Source organism: Leiobunum rupestre, chromosome 6 (genome assembly GCF_980474605.1).
Source record: "Leiobunum rupestre chromosome 6, qqLeiRupe1.1.hap1, whole genome shotgun sequence".
NCBI lineage: Eukaryota > Metazoa > Arthropoda > Arachnida > Opiliones > Sclerosomatidae > Leiobunum > Leiobunum rupestre.
Genome location: NC_143389.1, coordinates 43,023,393 through 43,046,260, shown reverse-complemented (window position 1 = coordinate 43,046,260; position 22,868 = coordinate 43,023,393). Strand labels below are relative to the sequence as shown.

The window sequence follows — 22,868 nt, the reverse complement described above, 5'->3', positions numbered from 1 at the left end:
AAAATTATACTACACCCTATGACAAAAAGAGGGCGCGTTTGGAAAAACCTTTTCCCTGATTCTAAGAAACTGCGTACGCAGTGATTACCCTTTGCCCCGAAAATGCGAACGCGTTCGCAAGCCTGACAGACAGACCCACAGACAGACAGACACGGTGGTTGTATAACCCCTCCTAGGGTACAAAGTCCCCTCGGAGAGGTAATGACATAAGAGCTAATGGGGATAGTAAAAAATTGAGCTCCGTTCGCCACGGAGAAGCGGACTCTAATTGTAAAAACAGAGATATTTAGCGTACGATATAAAAGTGATTCATCCAGGCCATCATTCAGAATCATTTGAGAAGGAACGTCTCACGTTTTCCACCGCGACAATAACAACGGAGTCCCACCGCCAAGAGACTGGAGATTAATCTGCCATTACAAAACGCAAAGTCGCCATTAGCGGTTTCCCTACTAATTATTATCGTATTTACATCGGGCCGAACATCGAAATAACGCGATTTAAATTATTAAAAACCCACTAAACAAAACGAAGATGTTTGATACCGCCCCGAAAATCCGTTTCTAATTATTTACGATTCAAATGGAAAGATTAGAAAAATTATTTATTTAAATATTTAATAAAATAATACATTTCAATGTATGTAAAAAAAATTAAAAATTCAAAGTAAACGAAATTGTGGGTAGTAATAAAATTTATTTCAAATCAATTTAAATTCAGTTTACCTTACCAATAAACAATCAATCAATTAATTATACAGATAAAAGCGGTGGTAACTTTTAAAAATCAATAAAATAATTATCGAAATCAATAGAGGTTGGGGATGGTTAATTTTTATTCAATAGATAAAGCTCTCAAAATTATTCGTAAAACGTTTTGATCAAGTAATTTATATTTCTGTATTATCCGATTAATTTTTTGATAAATTTGTAAAATTAATCGGAAAAACCACGTTTTTTTCGATAAAAAGCTAAAATTTTACGAATAATACATATTTTTTAATCATTTTCCGAAATATTAATTGGTAAATTTCTTTGTTTACATTTTTTCCCGAAAAAATCAATTTAATCATGGATAATGATTAACCGTTACCGACCTCTAGAAATCAAACCGTGTTTCCTTATATTGGAATAGCGTACGCCAATAACCAAATTCAAATTATGAAATGTTTTCAAATATAGCGTTTTATGTCTCTCCGGCCCCAATTGAACCTCGTAGCCGGTCTCATTTCGCGAGAGCACTAATTAAAATTCGTACGACAACTCAGTGACGATAATTTATCAACAATGAAATAAATGAAAGACAAAACAGTCTAAATAGCGTTCATTCGCATTCAGGCAACACCTATAACGACTCCTAATATCGAGCGTACAAGTTCAATATCATCCCGGATATTAAAATAAAGGACATTTCATTTGCAGTCCGTTGTTAAATAGTCAACCCTTAAAGGAACGTCGACCCGCGGGCGTTGTCTCCCAAAACATTTTTACGCAGAAATATTTTTATTTAAAAACGAGGAACCGACTTTCATTACGTTTCGTACGACCCGCGACGAGGCTTTACTTAAACAAATCGTTCCGAGTCGCGTCAAAGGTTGTACTAAAGCAGACTGTACCCTTCTTCCTCGCTTCGTCGGTGATGTCGGGTTAAATAGGTGAGGCGATAAAAGATCGGCGAGTCATTTTGGGTTCATCGCGCCCCGAGAATCCGCTCCGCCCAGCTCGACATTGACATTACGGCGAATGGCTAATAACGCCCTTAAATGCCTACTAATAAGGCCGTTCTGTCGTCTCGCTTTTTACGTTCGGGGATCAACGCGCGGGAAAAGAAAAAGGACGTGCTAAATAAAAAGAGCAGAAGATCGAGATTGGATTTAGATGGAATAAAAATAAGCCTTTTCATACCATTCACTCGTAATGGGATGTTATTCTCCTTCCGTTTCTCTTCTCTTTATGTTGATTCCGTCATTTGGAACGGGGAGAGAGAGACCGCATTATCGGACATCCGCCGCTGCTCCGAGAAATTCAAGAGTCCGAAGAAATTACTCGCCCATTTAAAGTTCTTTTACAAATGAATGTTGCCTCCCCCCCCCAATGGAAACAATGACCGGAGGAGAAGGGAATACCTGGTGAGTGGGTTTTCCCCGGAGTCATAGCCCGTGGGCCCCAGGGGCACGATCTCCTCTGAAACGTGTAGTTGCACACAAAATTGTTGATTTTGTGTGAGTTTTTCCCAATTGCGTGCCCCCGAACTCAAATCCTTTTGCTACGCCACTGATTTTCCCAGTACTTCGCGGGATATACCTATGGTTAAAATTAAAATTAGCAATAACCTTTAATTTTAAAAGGTTATTTCGGTAAAAGCTAACCCTAACGGCGTTAGAATGAAAGCTAAAGTATCTTTTGGAGACGATAAATTATAAGAAATCATGACATACAAACATTGATAATTGAAATATCATTTTACTATTGTTAACACGTATAAACCAATTAAAATAACAGGCGTTTTCTTAATCTTTCTACTATTTAAACTAGGACGTCTCAAAACCCGGAACAGGCATTCTCGAACAAAACCTGAGCGGAGCTCGCACGCAACGTTAATCGTGTATTACGTAGTTATTTATAAGTTTAGTAAGAATGTCATCTTTATGTTAATTAGAGATTAATATCAACAGCGACGACGATTTCGCAAGTACGATTCCGGAAACTCTAATGAGCGGGGAAATAGAGGCTACATGTGGTAAGCCTTTAGTATAGAGAAAGCTGGCGGTGGTGGTATACCCATTAAAGCAGCAGAATGCGCGGGGCCGTATTTCCGCCTAGGCACACCTAGGCCTAGGCCTAGGGGCCCATCCTTGGAAGGGACCCTCCAGTGACCTTAAGTACCGTTAACGAAGGCATGAACCTATAATATCAATCTTCATTAAAATTTGACAAATTGCTAGGTTGAACTGCGTTGAAGATTTTGTTTTACAATTACCAAAATTTACCATATTTCTAAAAAGGGGCCCAGACTCCTTATCTGCCTAGGGGCCCAGGATCTCTAAGTCCGGCACTGAGAATGCGTAAATTATATCAAGTTAATTAGATAAAGTTTGTGGGTAAATAATGCCGGATGGCAAAGTATTACATGTAAAATGGATTTGTTGGATTATATATTAAACTTATTTTACTTGAAACTTGAAAAGTACACTTTCTTTTTTTTAAATAAAACCAAATAATGTGGTTTTCCAAAGGGTTGCGCCAATGTGGGTGTTTTGCCCCGGGCGCCAAATATCCTCGCTACGCCACTGACCCTTCCTCGATCTCTCCTTTCCTAACGCATTCCCGGAAGTCACGACAATGAGAGCTTCGCTCAATAAAGCGAAGGAATGTTTAAATAAATTTTCGTTCCGTAGCAAATAAATTTTGCAAAAATAGATATTATTTTCGAACTTTCGATCACCGCCATGTAGTGGATAGTTGATAGTATAGTAATCTGTAACAGCTCTTGAAATTATTTCGACACCTATGACAAATATTCCTATATAAAACACTTGTTTCGCTGGACTTGTTAAAATCTACAAACGAATCAACATTTTTCCTGAAGTCACTTCAATAAAGAGTTTAAACACCAACGAAAGAAACGGCGGTAAAATATTGTCATTTATGAGTGTATTTGAAACAACTGCGAAATATGCTTAAAGGCAATATAACCACAACGCATTCTTTAATTACGGAAGACACCTACCAATTTGAGCAAGAATTCACTAGCGCCAGAAATATCTAAAGCCATATTATGGAGCGGACAATATTGGAATGTTTTACGCCAATGACATAAAAAGGGGGTATAAAACAAGAAAGACAGCCAAAATTTTGCTTTACCCGTCAGAATTAAAATAGGAATTTATTATCGCTTGAGTTACAGGACTTTGGCCGATCATATTTTTTTTTAAATACAATGGGATTGAAGAATGATGAATTTATGATACGCCATATTCGCCATTATTTATGAATATTCCGGTAAATTTTCCACTAGTCAAATTGACTAGTGAGCCCCCAGATTTCGTTTAATTTTAGTAGTCAGAGCATTTATTTTAGTAGTCAAATGTCGTGACTACTGCCTTATGTCCAACCCTGGCTGTTATTATAGTGTTGGGTAAATATGAAATCGCAAACCACCGCCTATTTCAAGAATCAGCGAAGACTTCGTAAAAATTGAAACGCTTTCGACAGTAAAAATAACTTTTCCTTTGCTAAAATAATGATAAAAATTATTGAATTGAAACATAAAATTGAATATTATAAACATCATATCGTATTTCTCGCTAACTTGCAACCGAAGATAATAAGGTGTGACGAATTTCCTCTTCCGAAACTTCCACTGACAGTGTATCATTAATAGAAATCGTTCAGTTTCGTACTTACGCAATTACGTTACTTATGGTTGACGTTCTCTTTCCAAAAATGTCATTGTCGAAACAAATTTCCAAGCCTAAGTGTATTAACTTTGAGTCCGAAACTGACCTTTTTCGCTCCCCAAAATCCTGATATTTTCGGCGAATTTTCTCCTCCGTAGCACGAGCAATTTGGGGCAAATCAAAGCTGTAGTTTTATTCCTAAAATAGAAGGAACTGAAGTGGAGGGATCCTGTTTACTTGTAGAAGTTTTCCAACCAGAGGTTTTTAATCATAATATTAGGCTTATTATCGAAATAAAAAAAAAACGCGCGCGCTACGCTGCGCGCGCCACCCGACGTTTTAATAAGAATTTACAAGGAGCCTTCGGTTTCATATCGTTTTTCTACTACGTAGGCTTGCGTATGAGTATTTCAATTACTACTGCGTAGGACCTTTTCCTGGGTGTTAAATCAACCTGCTTTTAATCCCAGATGTAAAGAAATGTATTACAGACAATTAGCCAATGATACGCTTCGCATTTTCTGACGTCATGGGTGCCGAGAAGTCTGGAAATTCTCCGAAAAACTCGATTTCCACCATTTCGACTTCTTTTTATAATAATTCAAAGACCACTTAACCGATTTTGATGAAATTTTCTGTACTTGCTATAAAATGTTTGCTCTTTCTAATGAACCATTAATTAGCCATAGCTAAAATTTCGTGCAACCAACACTTTAAGTTTTAGTTTTTTCAATTTTTCGAATTATTTTCTCATTTTTTTAATAATAAAAAATGGTTTTAACCATGGATTGTATTCGGTGGATAAATCCGGTTTAAACCAGGGTGGTTTATACTTGTCTGGCTGGCTCTTGCCAACCCTGGTGCCTTTAACAAGAGTTTCTAGATTTTCTCACTTCGAACGGGTATACCGTCATCTTCATATTTTAACCCAAGACCACTTCGACCACCGAGAGAAAACTGAATTTGCATGTCGTCGGAATGAAAATTCAACAGAGCGTATCACCCGAAACAAAAATACGCTTTTGCTTCTTCCTAGTCAGTTAATATACGCGGTTCCGTAATAGTACGCCTATCTTTGAAAAGTAGTTTTTAAAAAGAGTCGCGTGCGACGCGCGTGACCGTTGCCCCGTGACGAATATATTATTTCCCCTCCCCACCGCCCTCCAAAATGGGACGACTAAGGAGCTCATCTTTTCATTGTTAGCCAAGAAATAATAATCTAGTAAATCATTTCACGCGACGTAAGGACACACTCGGGTCGCGTGCGTCTGTTACGAGGAGAGCGCGGCGAGACCGGAAGCCCAAATAGTTGGTGTCCACCACCCCGGTGCGTCCATATACATTTGGGTGGAGCTCCTGAGCCACGGTGGCGTATTACGGGGGACATTAGAGGTTAATTCGGCACATCTTCCTACTCTCTCGCTCTTCAGGGTGCGTGATTTCCATGACAATGTTATCACTTTAGATAAATAAGTCGGATGATGAACTTTCTCGGATAATATTCTCGTTAAAGTCTGAATAGTTTTTTGTAGACTTTCTTATATTTGAAATTCAAGGGAAATCATGGATAAAGAAACGATTTTCCACTACAGGTGCCCTTAGGAAAATTACAGGACCCGAGGTTAAATTTGGATCAAATTTCAAACTCTAGTTTGATTCCAATTCTGTTTGGATCAAATAATTTTCATCAAATCGGAATAAAGTGATATTTCATACACTGTAATTGGAAGAAATGTATTGATTGTAATTTTCGTTCAACGTCGAATAATTTTTGGAATCAAATTTCACGCTACCTTTATAAAGAAAATAGGCACCTCGCGATTAAAATGAACTTTACCGTGGTGAGATTCCGAGTTGAGATACGTAGGTAAAATATTGGTAGGACAAAATGCTTGAAATGGGCCGAATAGGGCCACATGTCATTCTGTTTTTGGTGTCTGGTGACAGCAACGACTGATATCGATGAAATGAAATTTACATCCGTATATTCGTTGAAAAATAAGGTGTAATGTTAGCCATACAAACAACTGATTAAAAAAGTACACTACAAAATTAATCAGCGACACCCCAAAACGAATATTTGGGTTCTTTAAAATTAATTTAATCTATAACACTTAAAGTTGAATATTCAAAACGTTATCCATTTTTAGACAAACATTAGACATCCATGAAGTAGAAATTTCTGTTTACATAAAATCTTTTTGTATTACCATGTGTCAGAACATATTTGCTTTATATACCTTTGTATTTAGAGCTAAAAACGTCTGTAATTCGGTAGAAACACTTGGCAGAGAATTACGTTTCATGAAAAAAATCGTAGTTGAGAGCGGAGGCTATATTGTACAAAGATTTACTACTATTTACGTTAAATGACAACCTTATTAATTTTTTTTAACAAGCAGATTTTTATACACTAATTACAATATTATCCGCGTACTTTTGCCAAAAATATGCACCGTAATAACGAGAGAAACGATTGCTTTTAAAACAATGAATAAGATAACTAACATCGTTAATAATTTGAAACTAAATCTGACAAGGAGAGTACCCGACGTGTTTGTTGCCGATTTTGTTCAAAGTCGGGCGTAATGTAGACAAATATGAGATATGAAATTTCGCAAAAGGAGACGTTGCACTACCCATTCAATTTGCCATGGCAACCGAAAAGGTTTTTGACCACTTAAAATAAATAAACACCTCGGGTACTCTCTTTGTGAGTTTATTAATTATCTTCACACAGTGTGGTAGATTTAATTTTTAATAAAAAATTAGACATATTTCGATATCTTAGAATCGTATAACCTAGAAATATATGTTAAGTTGAGGTTTTGAGCATAATCCCGATATTATTATTTTTTTTACTTTATCCAGCGATTAAAAACTAAAAATAAAAAATAAAAATTAATAAAATATATCCAAACGAAACAAAAAATTATAAAATAATAAAAAAAGGAAAATAAAATTCAAACCCTACCTTGTTTGCAATAAAAATTAAAATACAAATTATTTAACCATTTCCCAATTTGTAATTCCTATCCCCTTAATTTGACACGAAAACATGGGATTTATTTTGTTAGCAATCGAACGATATTTCGATAGCTACTAATACCATATCGATTTTGAATTCGAAATTTTGTTGTATTGATTTGAGCTTACTAGCCGATATATCATTGTTTTATTCATCAGTAATTGGTGTACAGATTTTGAGAAAGTGGGTACCCCAAGATTCACAGTGAACTGTAAAACGTTGTTATATTTATTTTACTCATTATTATTCGAATATTTTTCAAATTAAAAATGATAAAATTAAAAATTAATTGGAATAAATAAAATATCCCATGGATTATATAATTCAGGGCCGGTTAAATAAAGAAAAGCTGGGCTAAAATAAACCCAACTGTCCAAATGAGAAAATCCGCCCACACGCACTAAACAAAATCTATTTTAAAAACTAACAAAACTTTCCCGTTTACCTATATACGCTATTTAAATCTGTACCATAAATCTACCTATCACTTTTTTATACGTACAAAAAAATCTTTGAAACAAAATTTGTGGCAACCGGAAAACCAAGTCTTCCTTAACACGAAATTTATATATATAAAAAATCGAGTTACCAAATATATATATATAAATATATATATAAAAAATAGCTAGTATATTTAAAAACCTACGGTAAAGCCACTCGTATTATAATGTATACGTGTATACGCGGAGACACCGATAAAAAAAGTTGGGGTAGGATATATTTAGATACTTTTTTTTCCTCTAAATTTGTTATAGGAGGAAAGATAGACCGCAAAATTAAACAATGGCGGTTGCACTAGACCCACTTAACTATATAAAAAGATATTTTAAATTCGTATACCGTTACTATATAGAGAAGCGCGCGCAGATCGGCCAATTTAACCTATACGATAGATTTCCCAAAAAATGCCGGATGATCTAAATAAAAATTCGCTTATGCTAAATCAGAGCATTCAAAAAAAGGCTTTTTATTCTTTATTTTCTGCTTTAAAGTTTTTGAAAGGGAAGTTTTGAAAATGAGTGTTTTCTTTTTTGAAAGAGCGAAATGGAAGGAGGAGGGGGTAGATATTTAGAAAATAGGGTCGCGAAGTCGATTTACAACGGGGCAATATTTAACAGAAAGCAAAAACGGGGTTAAAGATTTCCGGTTCCTGAATTGAAGCCCCTCGTAAATAACCAGGATAAGCCGACTAGTTCGGACCTTCAGACGTTTCACTGGCAGTTATTAGAGAAGTTAAAACACAATGTCTGCCAATGGATCGCGGATGCTTAGAAGTTCCAGCGCTTAACCCTCTCAAAAGGAGTAGAAAGTAGGGCGTTCGAGAAGTTTCAGGTTTTTGCCACTAGGAGTGCGGTTGATTGACATTTAGGGTAACGTCTTTACCTGAAAAAGTCAGGGAATTTTAAGATTCAAGTAAAAAGTCAGATCATTTAATTTTGATGCAAATTGAAAACATTTACTAAAATATTTTTTTTAAAAATTGTTAACTTTGGCATAAAAAAAGACAAGGAAAATCTGTGAAAATGGTCAGGTTAAACCTGGAAACGGAATGGGAAATCTGTGAGAATGGTCAGGTTAAACCTGGGATAGGTATGGGGAATCTGTGAAAATGGTCAGGTTAAACCTGGGATAGGTATGGGGAATCTGTGAAAATAGTCAGGTTAAACCTGGAAACGGAAAGGGAAATCTGTGAAAATGGTCAGGTTAAATCTGGGATAGGTATGGGGAATCTGTGAAAATAGTCAGGTTAAACCTGGAAACGGAATGGGGAATCTGTGAAAATGGTCAGGTTGGGAACGGAATGGGAAATCTGTGAAAATGGTCAGGTTAAACCTGGGATAGGTATGGGGAATCTGTGAAAATAGTCAGGTTAAACCTGGGATAGGTATGGGGAATCTGTGAAAATAGTCAGGTTAAACCTGGAAACGGAATGGGGAATCTGTGAAAATGGTCAGGTTGGGAACGTTATGGGAAATCTGTGAAAATGGTCAGGTTAAACCTGGGATAGGTATGGGGAATCTGTGAAAATAGTCAGGTTAAACCTGGAAACGGAATGGGGAATCTGTGAAAATGGTCAGGTTGGGAACGGAATGGGAAATCTGTGAAAATGGTCAGGTTAAACCTGGGATAGGTATGGGGAATCTGTGAAAATAGTCAGGTTAAACCTGGAAACGGAATGGGGAATCTGTGAAAATGGTCAGGTTAAACCTGGGATAGGTATGGGGAATCTGTGAAAATAGTCAGGTTAAACCTGGAAACGGAATGGGGAATTTGTGAAAATGGTCAGGTTAAACCTGGAAACGGAATGGGAAATCTGTGAAAATGGTCAGGTTAAACCTGGAAACGGAATGGGAAATCTGTGAAAATGGTCAGGTTAAACCTGGAAACGGAATGGGAAATCTGTGATAATGGTCAGGTTAAACCTGGAAATGGAATGGGGAATCTGTGAAAATGGTCAGGTTAATCCTGGGATAGGTATGTGGAATCTGTGAAAATAGTCAGGTTAAACCTGGGATAGGTATGGGGAATCTGTGAAAATAGTCAGGTTAAACCTGGAAACGGAATGGGGAATCTGTGAAAATGGTCAGGTTGGGAACGTAATGGGAAATCTGTGAAAATGGTCAGGTTAAACCTGGGATAGGTATGGGGAATCTGTGAAAATAGTCAGGTTAAACCTGGAAACGGAATGGGGAATCTGTGAAAATGGTCAGGTTGGGAACGGAATGGGAAATCTGTGAAAATGGTCAGGTTAAACCTGGGATAGGTATGGGGAATCTGTGAAAATAGTCAGGTTAAACCTGGAAACGGAATGGGGAATCTGTGAAAATGGTCAGGTTAAACCTGGGAAAGGTATGGGGAATCTGTGAAAATGGTCAGGTTAAACCTGGGAAAGGTATGGGGAATCTGTGAAAATAGTCAGGTTAAACCTGGAAACGGAATGGGGAATCTGTGAAAATGGTCAGGTTAAACCTGGGAAAGGTATGGGGAATCTGTGAAAATGGTCAGGTTAAACCTGGAAACGGAATGGGGAATCTGTGAAAATGGTCAGGTTAAACCTGGGAAAGGTATGGGGAATCTGTGAAAATGGTCAGGTTAAACCTGGAAACGGAATGGGGAATCTGTGAAAATGGTCAGGTTAAACCTGGGAAAGGTATGGGGAATCTGTGAAAATAGTCAGGTTAAACCTGGAAACGGAATGGGGAATCTGTGAAAATGGTCAGGTTAAACCTGGGATAGGTATGGGGAATCTGTGAAAATGGTCAGGTTAAACCTGGAAACGGAATGGGAAATCTGTGAAAATGGTCAGGTTAAACCTGGGATAGGTATGGGGAATCTGTGAAAATAGTCAGGTTAAACCTGGAAACGGAATGGGGAATCTGTGAAAATTGTCAGGGTAAACATGGAAAAGTCAGTGAATTGTAATCTATAAAAACCGTGACAACCCTATATACTCTATTTCTACGACTTTATGCAAAATTCTGACACGTGATCTATCCCGTTGGCATTCCCCAAAATTCGGTCAAAGAAGATTTTCGAGGAAAACTATATTGAAGTGCAGATTACGCCGAGTATGAAATGTAAATTTAAAATAAAAATACTGTCCTCCCCATTAGTATACTATCCCTAATTTTCAAAACACTTAATACTCGCTTTAATTATAATGATTAACTCCCTTTAATGTAATTTAATACGAAAAATTAAAGAAATAAAATAATTTTATGTAAATATAAAGCGTTTCATTTTTGCCTACACAGCCAGTTCTTACAAGTTTAAAGTTTAGTAACGTGGCTTAATCCCGAAGAGGAAAATGGGAACGCGTGGCCAAACAGGCTCTGCTAGAAAGTGGAATCTAGTCTCGGCGTTTCACTCTTTCTCGATGCGAACCTTTTTTCGTCGAAAACGCGCCTTTTTTCTTCGCAATTACCAACTAGTAAGAAAAGAAAAAGAAACGTAAATAAAAATGTGTGATTACTTTAATACTATTGCGTAATGTGGGTCAGATTTCATTCGAGCCCCTATATTATTACGCGCTGGGTCCATTTTCCCGACGAAGCTCCGAGCTACGATAATTTTTGGGTAAATCGGAGTCGAGTCGACTGGAGGAAAGGAAACCTATTAATTTTGTCGGCGACCGGAATCAGCTCCGACGACTTTAATTGCGAACATTGTTTTATACGCCATTTTACAATTTATTGGGGCGAGGAAATATTCACTTTCTCTCTCTCTCTCTCTCTCTCTTTCCACTTCCGGCAAAAAAAGGAAGAATTATCATATCGAAATAAAAATCGAAAAATTAGGGCAGAAATTTGCTAGTTTTGTTTTCATTGGAAATTACGATCGTAACGAAAATAATGTTAAGTTATATTAGCGAAGGTTCGAGTATATTTATTCGTAACTACCACATTATACTTGAAAATCCGCTTTGACACTTTTATTTTAAGTCATTTGTGCGTGAAAATGGGCTAAACTTATCTCTCGCGTAATATTGTAAACTTTTTAGATCCTAAGGAATCAGTCAGTACGAACGGGACTTTATAACTGGTTACGCGTTATTCCGGAAGAATATAGAACGCCAGTGTAAAAACAAAATTAAAAACAAAACTGTAAATTTATCACGCATAATTTTTAAATTAATTTCAGATTTCCTCCACGAAAAATTGGCGGTGTAAAAATCAATTACTTTTATCAATTAAAGGTAACTTAAACAATCTTTATTAAATTAAATTATTAAATACAAATCTATAATTTGTACAGTACAATTATTAAAAATGGTTTCATAGAGATTACACTTTTATCATAAATTATAGAGAAGTTTCGGTGACAGATTAAATTGTCAATCACTTTAAGCTTTTGGTCTATGGCGAAGAGCCAAATTACTCGATATGGAATCGCATCGGGTAGGCCAGGCTAATCCATGACCTACCTTGAAATTACCAAATGGGTTCCAAAAAAAATTAATATTCGCGAAAACCTTTCGGGTGTTAATTTGAAAATTCTTCTGGAATATATTAGCATAGAAATGGAAATTTTGAGGATAAATCCCCTACTTTTTCTAGCTTTAGGAAATAGAAAATGAGCGCCAATGTTTTACTAAGTGGCCGAAAAAAATAAAACGAAGTGCCCCACTTACTTGACCTTTCTGACCAAACATTCCTGGTACAGCCACTGACCAAATATTGTTAGTACCGTCACTGCTAAAAGCGTTTTAATTTAAACTAACTGATGTACCTAAACCACTGATTGGGACAACCAAAATGTCGATAGAATAAAATGGAAATTCGTCGCTTTCGCGAGGGCAGATTTGGTGAAATAAAAGGTCTGACGGGTGCTCACTCCCCTCTTTCCAGGGCACCGTCACTCGACAATAGGGCATTCAATCAATCAATTTACACTTCGTCGTGGCGGTGGCGGTGGCGGCGTGTCGAAAAGGGGTGACCCGTCCGTTATCAAACGGCTCAAATCCTTAAGAAAGAGCTCGGCTCCCCCATTTGTGATTCACTATGTCGACGGATGGAGGGGGGGTTCCAGAAACCGGTAAATAAAGGTCATTGATGAATGGACGCGTCCATCGAATTTTTGATCCCCTCTGACCTATTTCCCGTTATTTTTTCCATTTTTTACTCGTTTTGTTACTTGTGGGGGTGAAATTGTTTACCAAGTTCTTTTGAAAAAGGGCCCATATTTCTTCGTAATATTACGGGGGACAACAACGCGTTAAGGCTGAAAAAAATCCAGATGTTTGCTATATTCCACGAAGAATCGATATATGAAATTATGACAGATGTACGAATACTGGAAACGTCCGTACAACTGAGTGCCCTAACGGATTACGGACCGTGTTCGTTAACTATATTAAAAACATAAATTCATTAGAATATTTTGAATTAAAACTGCTCGAAGAAAATTATCATAAATTTCTAAGGACGACAAACGCGATTAAGGAAATGTTTTGTGTACGAGTCGGGCTTTATTTACTTAGCATATTGGTAGAACGCCAAGGTAACTTATATGTTACCTTGGCGTTCTACAAATATATAATAAGTTCCCCGATAAATTTGGTTAAAATGACGACTACGACTCAAAGGCGGGGCGTTATGTGGGGATGGGGATCTCGACCTTCGTATCATTCATTTAAATGTATCCCATAGACAACAGCGAGACAGACGGCTTAATCAAAGTTTGAAGCGGCGATAGCTGTAGCCTTACTTTCAAATCCATTACGATAATTCATGCATATTAGCATATGTAACATAATTACTCATAAGTATGCCTCTGTATAACATTTCCATTGAAAAAAATTCAATGAGACCTTGTTTCACGCGGAACATACATTGAGCGGACCCAAAAAGGCAAAAATGCTTAAAATCCTTGCTCTATTGAAAAGGTTACCATGGAAATGAAATCATGTGATCGCGAGGCACGAGCTAAACTTGACATGGGCAAAGCCAGAAACGCGCGAGGAATTCTCACTAACTTCCGTTCCCCATCAGTAAAGTTGATGACGCGTATTTCGCCACGGAGTTGTAAGTGACGTAATTTACGTCATATCCCGTGAACAAGGTTTCATTAACGAAAATGCTTTTATGGCATACTTATGAGTGATTATGTTACATATGATATTAGATATTGTAAATACCGTTTGTCAATAGATGTTTAAGCGAATACGAAAATGAACGGCGGGACGTACTGGATATCATAAAAAAAAGGTTAAAGTGAAACTGGAGCAATGAAAAAACAATTTAATTATTAGGGGGTACTATGAACCATATTGATCGACAGTAGAGACTAAACGGATTGCGCTTTTCAATCCTCTAGTGATCCGGACAGTGCATAACCGATTCTATTTCAAACCATCCAATCCGTGATCGTTTTAATCCGAAGTATCCGATCTGGCCTTACAAATATTGCAATTCGTTCAAAACAATCCGCGATAATTTGAATCCGAACCGCCCGATCCACCATTCAAAATAGTTCAATTCTTGATCATTTTAATCCGAACTCCCCAATCCGGCATGCAAAATAATCCAATCCACGTGAATTTGAATCCGAACCTCCCGATCCGGCATGCAAAATATTCCAATACAAGATAATTTGAATCCGAACCTCCCGATCCGGCATGCAAAATATTCCAATACAAGATAATTTGAATCCGAACCTCCCGATCCGCGGCACGCAAAATAATCCAACCCGTGATAATTTTAATCCGAACCACCCGACATGGCATTCAAAATATTCCAATACAAGATAATTTGAATCCGAACCTCCCGATCCGCGGCACGCAAAATAATCCAATCCGTGATAATTTTAATCCGAACCACCCGACATGGCATTCAAAATATTCCAATCCGTGATCATTTGAATCCGAACCGCCCGATCCGGCATTAAAAATAATCCAATCCGTTCATTCCAATCCGTGATCATTTTGATCCTGACCACCCGACCTGGCATTCAAAATATTTCAATCCTAGAGAATTTGAATCCGAACCACCCGATCCGACATTCAAAATATTCCAATCGGCGAGAATTCTAATCAGAATTGCCCTATCCAGTATTCAAAATAATCTAATCCGTGAAAATTCGTTCAAACCAATCAGTAAATTTGAATATTTTATTTGAAATATTTTTTAGCAAGAAGGCTATAAACAAATGTTTAGAAAAGTCAACCGTAGCGATTCCTGAAAAAATAAAGAGTCGATTTTTCACTGGGGATTAAATACCTTGATCTTATATACGATAGAGGGAGATAATTAAAGAACGGAAGGGCCTGTTCCACTCTAAAAGTATCGTTCTCGTGAAGGCAAACAATCGCCTCCCTTAGAACTATAGGAGCAACGCAGATAATCTTTAAACACGCTAGTGTTATGTACAAATTTCATTGGACGAGCCTTTACGCTGAACGTTTTACGGGCAGGGGGGAAGATAATTTCCGAATTTTCCCCTTCCAACGGCAGCAGGTACTAAAGCGTCTAACCAATGAAAACTGTACGCGAGAAACTGCGCGACTTTTGACGGGTTGCGTTCTCCTGGTGTGGGATGCCGCGTTCGTTGCTCCTAGCTTAGAACAACAGTAATGATCGCAGAGTTTACCTTCTCCTCTACTTTCAACGAAATAAGAGCGGCCAACAGATGGGAATACAAAGCGGACCTTCCCCGCGAATTTTTTAATGGCTCGCTTTCGGGATTTCAACATTGATTCTAAGAACGCGAGTTTAACTAAGTGTATTCGCGAAGGATGCGAGGGCATTGGAGTGTCTCTAATTACGAAAAAAAAGGACAATTTTATTCGTCCATCGTCGAGCAATGAGTGAGGAGGCGTGCACCGGGCCAGGGTATAAAGCCCGCTGTTAAAATCGCATCATCTCTTCTTTTTCGGTTGGCGATCTTGGCCGCTCGTCGAGAGGGAAGAATTACCACGGGAAAGAGCGTTTTTCGGGTTTGATTTTTAAAAAAGCGATCAGACGCGATGGCGCTTCGAAAACTCTTAATCCCGCTGAATCTTATCGGCGGAAAATGTAATAGGGTCTTTTAGGAACTTAATTATACGAGATTTCTATCTACAAGCGAAACAGAAAGTCGCGGCGGAAAACGGTATATACGGGAAACGCGAATAAATTATTTCTCGCAAACACCTCGAAATTCTGTTTCCATTTGGGTTTTCATTCGCGCAAGGTCAGCCAAGTAATTAATAACGACAATCAGCGGGGTTTAACTGCTATTTAACCGCTGCTAAATTGCGTGATAAATAATTACGGAATGATAAATATGATCAAGTGGTAAATAATGTCCAATCACGTTAGGGAATAAAATTATGATGTGAAAAATAATGTTCAATCACGTTAGGGAATAAAATTATGATGTGAAAAATAATGGTAAATCACGTTAGATAATAAAATGATAATGTGAAAAATAATGGTAAATCACTTTAGGGAATAAAATTATAATGTGATAAATAATGGTAAATCACGTTAGGGAATAAAATGATAATGTGAAAAATAATGGGAAATCACGTTAGGGAATAACATGATAAATGTGAAAAATAATGGTAAATCACGTTAGGGAATAAAATGATAATGTGATAAATAAGGGTAAATCACGTTAGGGAATAAAATGATAATGTGATAAATAATGGTAAATCACGTTAGATAATAAAATGATAATGTGAAAAATAATGGGAAATCACGTTAGGGAATAACATGATAAATGTGAAAAATAATGGTAAATCACGTTAGGGAATAAAATGATAATGTGAAAAATAATGGTAAATAACGTTAGGGAATAAAATTATAATGTGATAAATAATGGTAAATCACGTTGACTTCTGATGCTACCTATAACCATCTACTAATATTTTCTAGAAAAAGTATTACGGGAAATTAAGTGGGGTATTAAGTACCGCTGGCGTATAGGGGTCGCCGAAGGGTGTTTGCTATTATAGACGACCTAAATCGTGTTTATTACGAGCGGTATTCCCCCGCGGGTCGACAAGTCAGCCATATCAATATATGATGTTGGCCACTCTGGCACGGGTCCCATCCGCCGGAAGTTCGATTCCGCGGACAGAAGAGGCGAAGTGAGGAGGGGATAAATAAAGCAAACGGCTTCTCCATCAATGTACAAAAATCCGTTATTGTTCAATCATCCAAAAATGCTAGTAAATAACAAACAAAAATCTAATGATAACTACCGATTTTTCAGATTTGATAAAGTCGCTGGAAGAGGTTGAACTATTAAAATGAGACCCTTATTTTTTGTAGGGGATTTTGAGGAAGTGTTCGGAGCCTTAGATCCAATGACTAATGAGCCCTTTAGTAATATTTTACAGTTCCTATTCCCTCAACGAAGGTTATAACTTATCGTCATAATCAATAGCTATATTCCAGAGGTTTTATTACAGTAGGCATAAACTTTTTTTTTCGTTTTTCGAGGTAGATAAATTTTTATCCGCGATAAAAACTGATCCGAGTTGCTAGGTAAATGCGGCTAATACAGATTCCATCTTGAAAAAACCTGTTGCCTAGACAATATAATTACGGTAAAAACGATTGTACGATGGCTATACCTATACGTTTAATAACAGACCTATTAAACGTAAATTTAACGCGGCAAGGGGGAGAATACATCGTCTATAGCGGATAGAAAATGAAAACCATTAAAAGTCACACACACTCGTAGACAGAGCGAGAGGAGTTCAAATGGAAGCTCCACCTCTTAGTAGGCCTCGTTATTGGCCAAGGTTACTCTACGTCATTTGGTGACGTCGGCGATTCGAAGTACCGGGGAAGCCGAGTAGGAAGGCGGGGAGCGCGTGCCGACAATTTCGGCTTCTCGAGCGCCGGAGCCGTTTCACTCGTACTGGCTTCACTCTCAACGTATGAAGTGGAAAATTGCACGAGTTCCTTAATCAAAGCGGAATGCGCGGCGCTAGACGATGTTGTAGGCGGTGCCTTTGATCCGTGCCCCAGGTATTTCGCCGGAGCAAAAAGAGAGTCACCCGGCTGGCCTGCGCGGGTCACACGACCTAGCACGCTCGCGTTTAAAAACAAAATATTCGTCGAGATGCTCTTACCACGGACTTAAGCTTACGATGGCAGAAAATATACGTACCAAAATTTATCCAGGTAAAATTATATTTCATTTTATCGGTTTTATTAGGATCGAATGCGTTTTTGTTTCGAGTGAATTCGGTTTAAGGAAAATACGGAAGCCTTAAAAACAAGATTTAAACTTTTACGAATAACAGTAATTATTGATTTTTTTTGGCAACTGTCGAACTTTGTGGAATAATGTAAAAAGCGATGTGAAAAAACAACTAATTTCTTTTGTCATTTCGCGTTGTCATACGGGAAAATATTTAAATCGATTGATTTAAAATATTCATTAACAGGTACCTAAAATGAAAAATTAAAATTAGGCGAATAAAAAGTTATATTAAACGTACATAAGTTTTTAATTTTAAATAATTAAATACCGATTAAGAGTGACAGAAAAATATTAAAATTGTGATTTTGAAATTACCACGTCTCTAGCGAAATTTATGTTGAAAAACAGGCTCGTAAACAAGTCAGTTAAAATCATCTACGGGAATATATTTATTTTTTTATGGCGTGGTACGATATTCGTTTGCGCAGTAGGTCTGATTACGAAATCTCAATTCATCTCCCCTTGATTCGAAACCCCTCTTGTTTTTCCCGTTGACACTCGTTACGACTAAATTTAGCATCGAACGATGTTACAAAGAGCGGCTGTACGAAGTAGTTTCGGGTTGTAGCGACTTCGAGACGTCAATCAAACCGCTTCGGTTTCCGTACGCAAGGGAAGCCCTGCCGAAGCCGTCGCTTCGTACGTCACGGATTTGCACTCTGAGGCGGACGAGAGAAGTTGTCATCCATTTTTACGCGTATCTTATACGCGCGTATTATATCAGAAACGTACCGAGGCAAAAACTGATAAAATATAAAATAAAAAGCATCTGTTATCTGTTTCGCGGGAGTGTGTGTCTCTGATAAGTGTCGCTTATAAACATATTACCCCCCCCCCACGTCTTCATTGGCTTAATCAAAGGACGTAACGCGGTATTGGCCCCAACAATAGTAAGAGCTGAATATCATCTTCAAAAACGGGATAGAAAACATTTTAGACTGGATCACGCCATTTATAAGGGAGCCGATAACTAAAACTAGGCGATAAAAAAAGCTAGTCCATATTCAAACGACCAAAGATAATTTCTCCAGTTTCGATTTTTCGATTAAAAAGTTATAAGGTTATTAAACTAGGATGAAAAATTGGTGAATAAGTAGATAAGTCCATAATGAAAAGGGATAATAAAGCTAAACCCTAAACAAATTTGAAGAAATTTAAAAACTTACTAATAGCTCGTAGGTGGTTCCTTTTAACTTATTAAACTAGGAATTGAGTGTGTACGTATTCCTGTTATTTCTCGCTCGAGGAGTGGTTACTTATCGATAATCAAAATTCGGTATTAAATATCGATTTTTTTAAAATAAATTTTAGGGAAATAAATTTGGCAATGAAATAAGGCCGATGCCCTCCTGGTAGGTCGCTTCACCCTGAACACCCCAGCATTGGGGAAAAGAGCAACCCGGATATATCCACGATACCTTTTACAGATTTTTACCTGTAACCGCAATTTTTTTAAATTACGAATACTCATAAAAAATAACTACTACCATTACCGTACTAAACGTTTCGAAATTGTTGGGGAAATGCGCGTGATATTTTCTACTTAATACCGGTAAAACGAAATAAATTTTACAAAGGCCATCTGCGCTCGTAGAAAAATTAGAATTACCGGTTATATTTAATCATAGTAATATAAAATGGTAGATGCAAATTTAACTATTTACAGGAAAATAAGTTTGTGAATATCTTAGAAAAACTGAGTCTGAAGCTTAATAGATCTTAAAAGAAATTGATTTGAAAAAATTCAACGGTTATATTGTGTAAATTGGCGCGTGCTTGCTCGGAAGGGATAATCTTATTGGCTAAGACAAATGCGGATAAATATTGCTAAGCCCACGTGATTCTATTTTATTATCAGAAGAAATAATTACACGTGCGACGAAAAAATGGGCGATATCATCGAGATTCACGCGTTTTTAATTTAAAAACCCTTCCTTTTGACGGTTTTTATTTTGGAGCGAATAATTTCTTTTAGCGTCTATTTCCACTAGCTCGCAAAATGGTGCGTTTTTCATTAAGCGCGTAAACCCTTTGCACGTACCAAGGCAGATAATTTTACCGCGTCTAACGGAAAAAGGTTCTTATTTGGGGATAGTGGGAACGTGGATTTAAAACGACAATTTATTTTTTCCTGCTATTCCTCTATAATAATTAAATTTCACGCTCAAAATAGAATTTCTACGAATGCAGACGTACAGATGTTTACATACACGAAATACAATTTTAGATTTAGTATAGTATCTGCCTACATCACGTGTCAATAAATTTAAATGTGAAAATGTGGTCAAAACCCACGGGACATTCGCGTGATGTCTAAAAGACTTTATTTTAAATTCACGTGTGGCGCGTGAAATTTATATTTTGAATAAATCGTTCTATCATTGTTTTCGATTCGGAATAATAAATCCAATGCATTAGCTTTATGACAATATTTTAAATTTATATTATTTAAAAAATTATATCTAAAAGAAATTGGGGTAACGGGTCTAAGAAATATGGCCCAGAAAATTTCGGGAAATGCCAATTCCTAAGAAATTACTACTTTTAAACTATGACATCATAACCCAACTAGAAATTAACTATAGAAATACGGTAAGCTAATTACGGGTATGAAACTTTCCTCAATTGCGAAATCGTCTTAACCGAGGCAGCGTAGAAAATTGAACAATCAATGAGGGTTTAAGGTTACGAAAACCTCGTAAAAACCCTCCCGTCTTACGTATATATTCGGGGTAAAAATGATTAGGCGCGCTCGTAATGTTATTACGTTAGCCGTATCGCGTACATGAATTTTACATCGAAACAGCGTAAAGGTTCCTCGAATAGACGAGTAAAATACGGGGTCGAAAAACGTCAGAACCGTTGACGAGGAAAGCGCGAGTACGCAATCCCGAAAAATAATTAACGTTTTCCGCGTAATCGCCGCGGCATCTGTTGAAGACGGAGAACTTTAAACGCGTCCGCCGCTACTCCTTAACCGGTCGCGTCTCGCTTTGGCCCATGTGAATACTGGCCCGCGTAAGAGAAATACGCGTACGGCTGTTCCAACTCGGAAACCCCCTATGACGATGTCGAATTCTCCAAGGTTTCCTTATCCCCCCTTTTCAGAAAGCCTCCAGTTTTCAAGGCCGAAATACCCAGAAAAGAGAATCTCGAAATAATAAAAATACCTCTCGGAGCACGCTCGCCATCAGCGGCAGCGCCACCTCGAGCCGTTTATCCGAAGCGAGCACCCCTTTTTCCTTGGAAGAAAGGCGACCAACCAATGTCCGTAGCCTTTCCCACGCTGCGTAAAAAAAACGGTTTTGGCTCTCTCTAAATGACTCTCCCGATATGGCTTTTTTCATACAATATAAAATTCCTTCGCTATGATGAGTGAAGTATACCTTTTGGATGGCCGCTCCCTTTAACGGAAATACACTGTAAAATCGCTCCGAGGGCTTCTATCCATTTTCAACTTTAAATACATTTTACTAGGCGCAATGATTATTCGAAAAAAGGTTCGTTAGCGAAACGTACTATTCATTTTAAAACATTCTCAAATTTATACGATTACGTTAATCATATAATTTCATTTTCTCATTCCATCTCTGTCATGGAGAGACGAAAATTCCCGTAACACGATCCCAATCATCTAGCATACACTCTACAAATAATCCCATCGTTTTTGTACGTACCAAACCATCAGCCCCCTTTGAGTTTTATATAGAATTTGCGAAAGGATAAATCGAGTTTACTTCGTCCAAAACTACGTACAATAGGTGTACTTTTAATAGTTTTATCTTATACAATATTTAATATACATTATACAAAATATAATATGGATAGATACATGTGTAGATTGATAGATAAATTGAGTTTACTTCGTTCAAAAACTATATACAATAGGTGTACTTTTTACAATTTTATCATATATGATATAATATACAATATTCAAAATATAATATATAATATACAATATTCAAAATATAATATATAATATATAATATTCAAAATATAATATATAATATACAATATTCAAAATATAATATATAATATATAATATTCAAAATATAATATACAATATTCAAAATATAATATATAATATACAATATTCAAAATATAATATACAATATTCAAAATATAATATATAATATACAATATTCAAAATATAATATATAATATTCAAAATATAATATACAATATTCAAAATATAATATATAATATTCAAAATATAATATATAATATACAATATTCAAAATATAATATATAATATACAAAATTCAAAATATTATATATAATATACAATATTCTAAATATAATATATAATATACAATATTCAAAATATAATATATAATATACAATATTCAAAATATAATATATAATATACAATATTCAAAATATATAATATATAACAAATAATATATATAATATATAACAAATAATATATATAATATATAATATATAATATATAATATATAACAAATAATATATATAATATATAATATATAATATATAACAAATAATATATATAATATATAATATATAATATATAACAAATAATATATAACAAATAATATATATAATATATAATATATAATATATAACAAATAATATATATAATATATAATATATAATATATAACAAATAATATATATAATATATAATATATAACAAATAATATATATAATATATAATATATAATATATAATATATAATATATAATATATAATATATAACAAATAATATATATCATATATA

At 36.2% G+C, this 22,868-nt stretch overlaps 1 protein-coding gene across 2 annotated transcripts in view; it reads left to right on the top strand.

Annotated features, from left to right (window-relative positions):
- LOC149941068 (uncharacterized) overlaps nt 1-22,868 on the top strand; it is a 43,683-nt gene that overhangs the window by 14,209 nt on the left and 6,606 nt on the right. The window contains exon 1 of one of the 2 annotated variants that reach the window (XM_090177526.1): nt 17,752-18,046. The exons of the other annotated variant lie outside the window; for it this stretch is intronic. The gene's annotated coding sequence lies outside the window, so the exon portion shown is untranslated. Of the gene's footprint in view, nt 1-17,751; nt 18,047-22,868 lie in introns of those variants that run through there. 2 annotated transcript variants of the gene reach the window in all.